This window comes from Sceloporus occidentalis, unplaced genomic scaffold (assembly GCF_023333645.1).
Source record: "Sceloporus occidentalis isolate IW3139 unplaced genomic scaffold, rSceOcc1.0.p SCAF_1, whole genome shotgun sequence".
Taxonomy (NCBI): domain Eukaryota; kingdom Metazoa; phylum Chordata; class Lepidosauria; order Squamata; family Phrynosomatidae; genus Sceloporus; species Sceloporus occidentalis.
In genome coordinates this window covers 132,832,676-132,844,225 of record NW_028316981.1, presented here as the reverse complement: position 1 = coordinate 132,844,225, position 11,550 = coordinate 132,832,676, and positions in this window count along the sequence as shown.

The window sequence follows — 11,550 nt, the reverse complement described above, 5'->3', positions numbered from 1 at the left end:
CCCCTCATAATCATTTCTTTTTTGGTACAATTGTCATCCCCACTTGTTTGCACCACTTCAAAATGCATGTCAATCATCAGTGACGTAAGTGGCAGCCCAGCTTGGGAACTTTTTTAAAAAAATAAAATTGATAGAAGATTAGATTCATTGGTTTTGCAGTCTTTAAGGCAAGTAGTTACAAAATTAGTGAATCAAATCTTCTATCATTTTTTAAAAAAAATTATGCGCCCATAGGTGACACCACAAGCACAAAGGCAGAGCTGAGAGCTGGGGGGATGGTGGTGGTGGATCTACCAACAACTGAGGAGGGATGGTAAACATCCCTACGCCATTAGACCCTCCCCTCTAGAATGATCTGTCATTCCCACTTGTTGAACACGCTTTGAAATCGATTCTTTTCAAAAGAACCACCAAAGAACTAGTGTCAGGAAAGAACCTATTTCCAATGGGAATGACAGTCATATAACCTAATCAGCAATTCATTTTAAATCATAGTGGGAACGCAGCCCTAGAGTGTTAATTTTTCAGGGCCCCACTGAGTAACATGTTTTCAGGCCTGACATCTCAGCAAAGTTAATGAAGGTTATCGCATGGGGGCAAAACTATCCCCCGATGTGTTCTAACGAGCACGAGCGCGGGCGCGCACGGAGCGTGATGGGAACCCGATGGGAACCAGAACGCTAGTTTACCGCACGGTGGAACGCCGCCGCTGCTGCCGGCGTTCCCATCGGGTTCTCGATGTGTTCCAGGAGGCGCCATTTCTGGGAACGCTTTTGAAACTGTTTGGTTTGATTTGACTTTGGCACAAAAACTCTCATTAAACACAAGGTGCATTACTTGGGTAGGGACAAAGACTATTCTATGCCTGCATGAGCTGCACTCACAAAAACCACACAGCTCTGTCAGTTAGTGCAGCCAAAATTCTCAAGAATGCAACAACCAGAAATCGGAAAATCTGTTTCTGGCTTCCTGAAAATCACATATCTTTTCATTAAAAAGAGAGATGTATAAACATGGTGTAGTGGTTTGAGCATTGGTTTGAGCATTGGACAATGAATTTGGAGACTAGGGTTTACATTATGGCTCACTGGGTGACCTTGGGCAAGTCACACTTTCTTGCCTCGGAGGATGCGAGTGACAAACCTCCTCAGAAGAAACTTGCCAAGAAAATCCCATTATGGGGTTACCATAAGTCAAAAACAACTTGAATACAACAACAACAACTAATATTCCACAAACAACTAATTTTATCAGAAATATGTGGTTTGCTTTAATAGTGCACTGTAGCCCTGATGAAATTTGGTATAAGGGTCCCTAGGTATTTGTGCCAAATCTTACCCAACTCCTGCATTAAATTAAAATCATTGCTAAGAACAACTCCCACAAGAGGTCTTTCACCCAAACATTCACAACACTAAATGATCAAAGAAATAATGAGGTATATACTACTAATACTAAAATGTAAAGGCATGTAGACAATTGCTTGACTGCAAGAAATAATGCATGGCAAATATATTGTATTTCCTACGCAATCCCCCATTTATAGTGTTCCAACAAGCACAGATAGTGTTGCTGGATTCATAAGGGCCCACCTTTTAAGAACTCTGAGTTACTGAAGAGTGTGGCTGCTGATCATTTCTTTGTGGAGCTGTAGAAGTTGTGTTTGATGGCCTTGCCTTCCACTAAGTGATGCACATTTCAAGAATAGAAAGGTTCTCTAAGAAACACCACATAGCTGATACAGGCAGTTCCACTTTCACACATGAACTCCATTGCAGTTAATCCAAAGCAGCCTGAGAAAGACAACTAAGAAAGACTCATTAAATGATCAAGCGGGAATGTGACTTCAACAGGGGGGCATTTCAAAGCCCAGGAGTCACCAAAGAAAAGTTCATGTCCCTAAACGTGATTCACAACTTTTACTGATGGATGCAAAAGCCATTCTGAGAAATGTTGATATTTCAGCAAATGTTGTATCGACCGCCCTGCTGTCAATAAACTTCTGTTAATACTACTGAATTAAGGTGCTTTTCTTCTTTGAAATCCTTTAAAGCCACTTGTCACACACACCCCATGTCATTTAAAGCTCTCCATATATCACCCAGTGCCAAAATATGTTCATTTTGTGTTCAAAAGTGAAGGAAGCAAGGCCTACACATCAGATACCCCAACGTTGGGAATTGATGTCTCTCTTGATTCATAGTACCTCTTCTTTACAAGTCCTAGCAAACTAGTCATGACTCAGGAACTGTGTTTTGTGTTGTCTTTTAGAACCCTGGAGAAACAAGTTAATTATTCAGATGCTACTGAATTGCAGCTCTCAACACTCCTCCCCATTGGCTATGCTGGCAAGGACTGGTGTGGGGTGCAAATAATCAACACCAAAGAAAGTCCAGCAAAAGCAAACTAGAAACCTTTCCTAGTTGGCCTGTTCATCCTCATTAATACCTTTTGCCATCTTGAAGACACTCTGATGTGCTTGGCCACATCTGTCCCTTGTTTCATCTGTGAAATATTGGAGAGTATACCATTCTCCGCTCCCTGGACTTACCATAGAGAGCTGTTGCAGCCCCCTCCCCATGGCCATTCCGTGCCTGATCAAGTGCAGGGTTGAGAACAAAGAAGTGTCTGGCTATGTCCCTCTTGTAACATCATCTGCTGAGGTCTGCCAGAGTCCTCTGGAGGTCTCAGTAGATGATGTATTCAGTTCACATCCAGCTATGGGTATATAGCCAGACAATTCACCACCACCACCCCCTCCACGCTCTTTAACCATAAAACGAATGGGGAGGGCTGCAGTAGCTCAACAGTAAGTCCTCCCATTGCAATGAGAAGAAGGGAAAATTATCTCCATATCAACCAGAAAAAGATATATTCAAGCACACAGTTCACTTACATCTGTATATGCCACTAACAGATACCAGCCATTTAGTGTTTGAGGACAAATTATTCTGTCACAGTCTGACTTGCTTCACAGCATTGTAGTGGAAATAAAATGGGGGGAGGTGCAATAGCCATATATTTTGGAGGAAAGATAATCAGGAAAATGATTGACAGAATGATTATACAATGCACTGCACAGGTATACCTCAGTTAAACATAGCCTCCAACAAACAAGCTCCTTTTTACAAAGTGTAAAGCTCCCTTTTCTCCCTTGTTCTCTGCCTAGCTGGATGGTTTTTAGTTGTACTGGCACTGGGAGCCATTGCAATGGTGAAGGAGGGCTGGAGAAACACAGACATTCAGTTTATTTATATAAGGCTTACCTGATTTGGTTGTTTAATTTCACATGTACGTATTGTTATCCTAATTCTTTCCATGCTATTTCTACCTCTGGTACCACATCTTATGTTGAAGAAGTAATGCCTAGCAACACATCTACTTTGGTAATTGAGATATACCTGTATATGGTGTGTACAAAGGTATTCCAGGGAAAAACAGCATGTGCTTTATAGACTATAGAAAAGCATTTTACTACATGGATCATGAAAAGCTATAGATGGCTCTAGAGGTCATGGTAAGTGCAATAATTTCCTATATTGGATGTAGCACCAATGCAGGTTTTCAGCAAGATAGCTTATAAAATTATTATTGTGATGTGAAATGAGGCCATACAAATAATCTACTTTGATACCTTAAAGCTGAAGACATTGCTTTGAGATAATTGTCTTTAAGTAACCTTTTGCCTCAGTGTGATATCTCCTAGAACTAGATCATAACTGCAACAAATGCCTTTTTCTCCATTATCTAGCACCCAAAGACACAAGGTGTTGTCAATGGAATCAGTTTTAAAGATTGGCTTTAAATGTGTGATTTCATTTTATTAATTGAAGCACTTGAAACATTAGGGAGGGGCCACTAACATTCCATTAAAAACACGAGTCCCTGCCAGAGCCCACATCTCCAGTTATTGGCTTTTTCTCAGAATCATTATCCCCCAAGGTTTTGATTTTATTGCAAATCAGCCAATCAAAGGTGTGGATTGGAATACGTACCTCAAAGCAGTTCACCTTGTATTTCTTTGCAATGAATCACTGAATTACAAAGAAAGGCTAGGAAAAAACATGCTGAAATTAATCTCAAGTGCCTCCTTTTTACCATAATGGGGCAAAAATGCTTTGAGGAAACTCACTCTCTGTTAGGGTTTACCAGAAACTCTTAAGACTTTCAAAACAATCCAAATGGCCCTTAAGCCTTCCATAGCAAACTACTTGCTTGGCAAACTACTTGATTGGCAAAGTATACTGTACACTTCATTCCTGCACCATTTAAAACACACTGAACTGCAAATCGACATCAGTAGATTCCTCACCTCTCCTCAGTAGCAATGCCTTTTGCTATTTGCTGTTTGACAGGTGGACAAAAAAGATGTGGAGGCCTTTTTTCTTTTGTGTCCTTTCTACTCTCTTTCCAGGTAAGAGCCACATTGCAGTTTGCCTAAGTGACTATGATGTTGAGTTAAATGTACTTCTTTGCCAAAGCAAGTCACTGTTCACTTAAGATAGGATGCAACAAGAGTGGATGAAGATCTACATGAGGAGTTATTTATTTATGTCCCGCTTTTCTCCAAATGGGTCCCAATATGTTGATATCAGTAATGGGCAGAAGAGTTGACTGGAAATAGTAAAAAGGGTTAGTCTTGCCTGAAGTGACTGTTACTAAAAAAAGGAATCTTTTCATTGTATTCCTAGCAGCAGCTGTCTTCAAATGGAACTGTACACACCACAGTTTGGCTGAGTATCTGAATATTTCCAGTGACAACAAGCTCCTCTTATATACCAGACCTAAGAAGAACTGAAGAGAAGTACTGGAAATACAGCTGAATTTTACTCTGGTCTCTATCTTGGCAGTGGGAAGAGGCCAGTATTTCTGGCTAGATGTATGCCAAATAGAGGGATAGGAAAGAAGAATCTTACTACACAATCCAGCAAAAAACTAAGCATGTATAAGTTTCATTGATTTCAATGAGAGAGTTTAACATGTTTAACATATATCTAAGTATGGAGGGGTAGCTGTGTTGGCCATTTAGCAAACTCAAACAAAAATCCACCAAACAATGATATCCTTATTGGCCAACCGAAATGCACAAAATGCACGAAAGCTTGCAACAAGTGTATTGTGCATTTCGTTTGGCCAATAAAGCTATCACTGTTTAGTGGATTTTTGTTTGAATTTGCTAAATGGCCAACACAGCTATGCTGTGTGCTCTTCCCACTTTAGTAAAGATAATGTCATGTATCAGTGAGCTATCTGAAGGGTGATTTAGTTACTGTTGCTCCAGACTTCCTCCAGCTGTGCATACAGAGTAAGAATTTCTGCTTCTTTCCATTCTAAAAGAGATGTACGGAAAGCAGGAAGAGTCCTGTCATAATATACTGACAAGCAAAGAAAATGCTGAAAAAGAGGTCTATACTTTTCTCAGACGTGTCTGTTTTGAGGTGAAACTAATGAGGGAACAACTATCTGCCCAGACCAGTGAAGTTCCTGCAAATGCAAAATGGAACAGGGTTGTGCTTTGCTTGGAGAAGCTGTTTTGCTATGCTGGGTTCTTTATGTCAATGTTGTTTATAGGCTACATAATCTGAAAGTGGAGGAGTGAAATGTGATTTCACAATCTTAGCAAATTAAACATGATTCGTCTAGGAATGATTGCATGTACATCCTGCTTTTCTAATTTAAGATGTTCAAAGTGGTATGCATGGTTTTCTCCTCACAACAAATCTCTGTGAGGTAGAGGAGCTAGCCCAAGATCACCCAGTGAGCTTCATGGCTAAGTAGTAATTCAAGCATAAGTCTTCACTTTCTGAGATTCTGCGTTAATGTGCAAACCACTGGAATCTCCTTAGTGTTTTGTGTGCACAGTTTGGTCACCTCTGTTCAAAGACATTTTGCAGATTTGAGAACAACACAAAAATGTACCAAGCCTACCTACCAGAGGGAAGGGTGGTGACTTTCCTCTTTCATAATGGGTGACTTCAGAGTCAGGATGATCCTGACCTAAACCTCTCCTTTTAGGTTTTTCAAACCTGGCACACATGAAAGGGAATGTGTTGGGAAAACCTTTGCAGCATGCCCAAGGAATGGAGGCCCTCTTTTCTTTGTGAGGGAAAGGATGAGTAGAAAATGGCACCCAGGTAAAGACAGAGGCACCTCTAATAATTTCAGCACTTCTTGGCCACAAATTCAGTGCTGTTGTTCAGATTGAAAGGTAAACAGTTTATTAAAATATAAATGCAACCCATGTAACACAATGGTAGTGGGACATGTTTGAAGACCAGGCTGGTTGCAAGGAAGACATTTTGGAGTCTTGCCGGGCCTAAAGCTCCATTCTTAAATATTTTGTTGATGGGTTTTTTAACTGCCTTTGGTTCCCCTGAAGAGAACTAAGAGAGTTCAGGCAGGATGTTCAGGTATCTTCTGTTAAACAAGGAGAGATGAGCTAATCTGTACCAGTGTACCAGTATTACACTTTGGCAGAAAAAAATGAAATGCACATTGGATACCTGACTTGACAACAGTAAATGTGAAAGGGGTCTAGGAGTCTTAGTGGACCACTGGTCAAACATGAGTCAACAGCGTGATGCAGTAGCTAAGGGCCAAAAGAGATAGCCCTGAAGGGACAGCTTGAAGCTGCCCCTTCTGAAGATGGATTGGGGCCATTGCAACCACACCGATGCAGATTTACACAGGAAAGTGAGAGGAAGGTAATGTAAGAAGGATGTAGAAGTAGTAGTAGTGGTTGGGGTTTTAAGAAGGGTAGGAATGGAACTTGTATAAGGTAATTGACTGCTATATTACGACTTCTTCTTAATGTTTGATATTGTATTTAGGGATGTAGAAGATTTGTTTATATGTGTATTTGTAGTAAAATATTGGATATAGTCTGTATGTTTTGTAAATATGTATGTATGTTTTGTATCAATAAAGTTTTTATATAAAAAAAAGAAGTCAGTTAACCGTTGATACGAATGTGTGCAAATCCGCAGCAATCCACATAACACACTTACATGTAGGTTAGCTCCCTGATACAACTAAGCACTTTTGAATTATGCAGTGTGTTTCTAGTTGCTATAGGTGAATATTTTTCTTCTTTTTTCTTTCTGGTTGTAAGCCAATTAGTTCATCCTGGTGCAGTTCATTTGTGGCTATTTGATCCCATTAGCGTATGCAGACAGTCAGGTTATTTCCTTACTGGATGCTATCTTTTCGGTCTTTTTCTCCTAAACAGATTTCTCATCTTTATGCTAAGAAAACAGACAGAAGAAGTGGGAACATCACAGAAGATTACAAAAGGGTGGTAAGGACAGCCTGAAAGTGAAAACAAAATGACCTTTTGTATGGTTCTGATATTTATTGGTTTTAATTGTTTTATGGTTTAATATATTTTGAATGATGTTATCAGCTGTCTTGACTAGCTGCTGTTGTGGGAAGGCAGGATATAAAAATGTAATTAAAAAGCTAACTAATTAAATAAATAGAGATAACTATCCATTAGGAACAAGGCATCCCTCCACCAAGAGAACCATAGGCTGAATAGGGCAGATTTCTCAAATCTAAATTCAGTCACAACCCTGCGCAGGAAGTGAGTGTAAAGGTCTACCCAGGGAGAACTGTGCCCTGTCTCCCTTTTCCTGTCCTAGAAGACCAGGGTGATCAGGTGTCCTCCTTTTCACGGGCATGTCCTAACTTTTAACCTTCTGTCCTAGAGGAATGCCAAAACGTCTTCCATTTTAAGCACGACTTAGAAGCATGCACTTATATTTATATTAGAATTTTAGCTTTTATTTTGCAATGTCCTACATTTTGCTTGAATGACTTATGTTTTGTGGTGCCTTTGTCCTCCTTTGTGGTTAGAAAAGCTGGTTACCCTGTAAAAACTGATCTTTTTATTGCCCCTGACCTGGCTGTTTTGTGGCCAATGGAGAGTGAGGGCTACTGGCAGAGTGTCCAGCAATGTTGCCACAATAGGGTGCACAAAGGCATTCTCCAGAGACATCAGAAGATGACGTTGTACATTTGATTGGAGGTCTTGACATTCCTCCCTCCGCAAAAAACAAAGGAAAAAAAGATACATACCAGTGTCATGTCAGAGCATTCCACTTAATAGGAGGCCAGCCATTCTCCCAGTAGTACCTACTTGGGATATGGTGGGGATATTTTACAGCTGCAGCATCTCCCTGGGAATTTGCATCTTCAACTGGGTATTTTCTGACCAAAAGCTGCCTGACTTAAACTCATAAACTTAATTTTTAATTGTGACTAGTTGGAGTTGCGTTGTCACTTTTTAAATATGCCAAGGTATATCAGGCATGTCAAAAATCATATTTTCAAAGCTTGGGAAACTTACCTTTTGGGCTATAGTTCCCAAAATCCTCCAGCCTATTTGGTGGCCCTGCTTGGCGGGTGATACTAGATGTGTCGTTTAAAAAAATAGCCTTTTCAAGCTCTGTATGTTGGGTTGATGCTACTTCCCTTATTGCTGTGCTTTTAATTCACTTGTGTTTTTAATATTATATTCTGTGTTTCTAAAGAACTATCACACAATCCTTGGTTTTATTTTGGTCTTGCTTCCATCATGTTAAAGAGAACAAGAAAGGTTTTACAGTATTATCACACCTCTTTTTCAGCCATCTATGGTCCCGTGTGCTGTCTTTTAATAATAACAGGGAATGCAATTATTTTACTATGTTTTATTCTTGATTGTAACCCACCCCGATACTCCGGGGAGAGGCGGGCTATAAATTATATTATTATTATTATTATTATTATTATTATTATTATTATTAGCCCACCTCTTCCTGGAGGATCGGGGCGGGTTACAATCAAGAATAAAACATAGTAAAATAATTGCATTCCCTGTTAACCCTTACCTTATGCCCTACCAACCATGCCTTTTGCATTTTATCATTATTTGTAACACAAATCTGGAGTTATGGAAATGCGAATTGATTAAAAAAAAGATGGGGAGAAAAAAAGTGGTGGAAAAGGAAAACAGGCTGTTTGGGAATAGTGAGGGGAAGAGGAAGAAGAGTGAAAGGAGGAGATGGCTGCCCGATATTGAGACTGCCGTAGACTGTCACTGTTGCACATGTGGAGTAATGGAGTGGCAGCACAATTGGCCACTTATTGACAGGTTTTCTTGTCAATTAAAAGAAGCCCTCAGACAACGCTTCAGAGACAGAGCATCAATGAGTCGGAAGCAATATCATGCGATAGGTATTGCCAAAGAAGCTATTCTCTTGCTAAAATTGAAGTTTAAACCCTGCATGTGATAGAGTTCATAGACTCTCATAGCCCAAGGTTTCAATCCCCACACAGCCATGAAGATCCACTGGGTGACGTTGGACAAGTCATATTCTCTCAGCTTCAGAGAAGAGCAATTAGCAACCCCCCTCTGAATAAAACCTGCCCAGAAAACTTCACAATAGGTTTGAGTTTGGGATTACCATAAGTCAGAAATTACTTGAAAGTACACAAGAAGAACTGTGAACTCTCTTGAGTTATAGTTTTGGGAGAAAGATGACATATAAATCAAAAAAATAGTTACCTGATATAAACCCAGGAGATTTGTGTTTTGCATTGGTTTTCCATCGTACAATTGAAGTTTTTTTTTCTTCTCCCATGATAAACTAAACAGGACAAATATAAACCTCCACAGCTGTACACACACACACACACACACACACACACGGAGAGGGTGACATTTTCCAGGCTTCTGCAATTTCAACCACATCCTAACAGCAGCTTTTGATATTGCCATATCAATATGCTGGAGAAAAAAATGCCCATGTGAAATTTCTTTCTGCTATGGAAACATCTATCTACAAGTAATCCAATCACATGTCAGTTGCATTGAGAAAAGCCCAATAATTATTTTATGGGAAGTCTGGAAATGCTGTCTCACATTCTTGTTGTTATAATTTGGATTATAATTTGGTGTAATGGTTTGAGTGCTGGACTAGGACATTGGGAGACCAAGGTTTGAATCCCCACTTGGTCATGGAAACCCACTGAGTGACCTTGGGCAAGTTACATTCTCTCAGTCTCAAAAGAATGCAAAGGCAAATCCCCTCTGAACAAATTTTGCCAAGAAAATGTCATGATAGGTTTACTTTAAATTTGCAATAAGTCAGAAATTACTTGGAGGCGCACAACAAGAGGTCTCAAAAGCTGTATGGGACCTCTAAAAAGGCCTGTACAAAGGGTTACCTTTACTCTTCCCCTCCTAATTTCTGATCATCCCCAGAAGAAAAAGGAATAATTCTCTTACATCATCATGCTGGCTGAAGCTGAGTTATGACAACTTAGCCATCTAGTATTTTCCTCCTTCCTATACTACTTCGGACAAAGTGACAGCTCCTCCAGTCCCATCTACAATTCCCTCTGTTCTAGTGCCTAAACTGGCGTTTTCAAAGAGAAGGCTATAGCTCGGTGACAGAATGTTATGTCCTGCATGCAGATGGCACTAGTTAAGTCCCCAACATCTGAAAGTAGGGTTGAAGAATTCATGAATCTACAGAGCTACTGCCTGTCAGACAATGCTCAGTCACTGGTCTGACTTGGCATACAGTTCTTATTTTCCTCATCCCCCAAATTAGGAGTTTAGATTACATAAACACCAATCAGCACCAGATAATACAGCTATTATAATACATAATATATAGCCATGTTAGTCTGGGATATCAATATGCAAAGGATTCTAGTAGCACATATGAGACCAACTGTGCAAAAGTGTACCACATCCTATCACAGACGTAGGATGCATCCACATTGCAAAAACAATCTAGTTTGACACTACTTTAACTTTCATGGCTCAACACTATGGAATTCTGAAAACTAGTTTTTTTGTGGCACCAGAGCCCTCTGATAGAAAGGTGGAATGACTCACAAAACTACAGTTCCCAGAATTCCACAGCATTGAACCATGGCAGTTAAAGTGATTATTTCTGCAATGCTGCCTTAGGACCCAAACAGCCAGGCCAAAATAAAGCTGCTTCGGGTCACTTTGGAGATATATTTAAATGACACACACATCTTAAGAGGCCAGAAGCTGTGCCAAAGCTGTGCTCCAGTCCTTAGGACTGGAGCGTGGCTTTGGCGTGGTTTCTGGCCTCGTAGGACGCATGCATCCTTTAAATAGCATACCTCCAAAGTGACGTGAAATAGCTTTATTATGGCCTGTCTGTTTGGGCCCTTAGTCTACTTTGTCAGACCAAGTTTACAAAAGCTTATGCTACTTCATTTGTTCAGTTAATCTCAAAGGTGCTACAAGATACTGATATTACACACTGGTAATATTATGTCTCTGAATCCTACCCACATAAAACAGGTGGGAGGAATTTAAACCTTCCCAGACATATTTTACTTTAAAATGCTATCCCTTACACACAAGGACTGCAAAAGAGAAGTAACCCTAGTGGTGCCAGGTGTTTATTTTCCCCCTCCTCTTTAAAGTCCCACATAGGGCTATGTGATTTTTTTTCTCAATAAAGTTGAAATGGGAAGTTTAGGCTTCCTCCACCCATACACCATGGTCCCTAACAAGGTCAT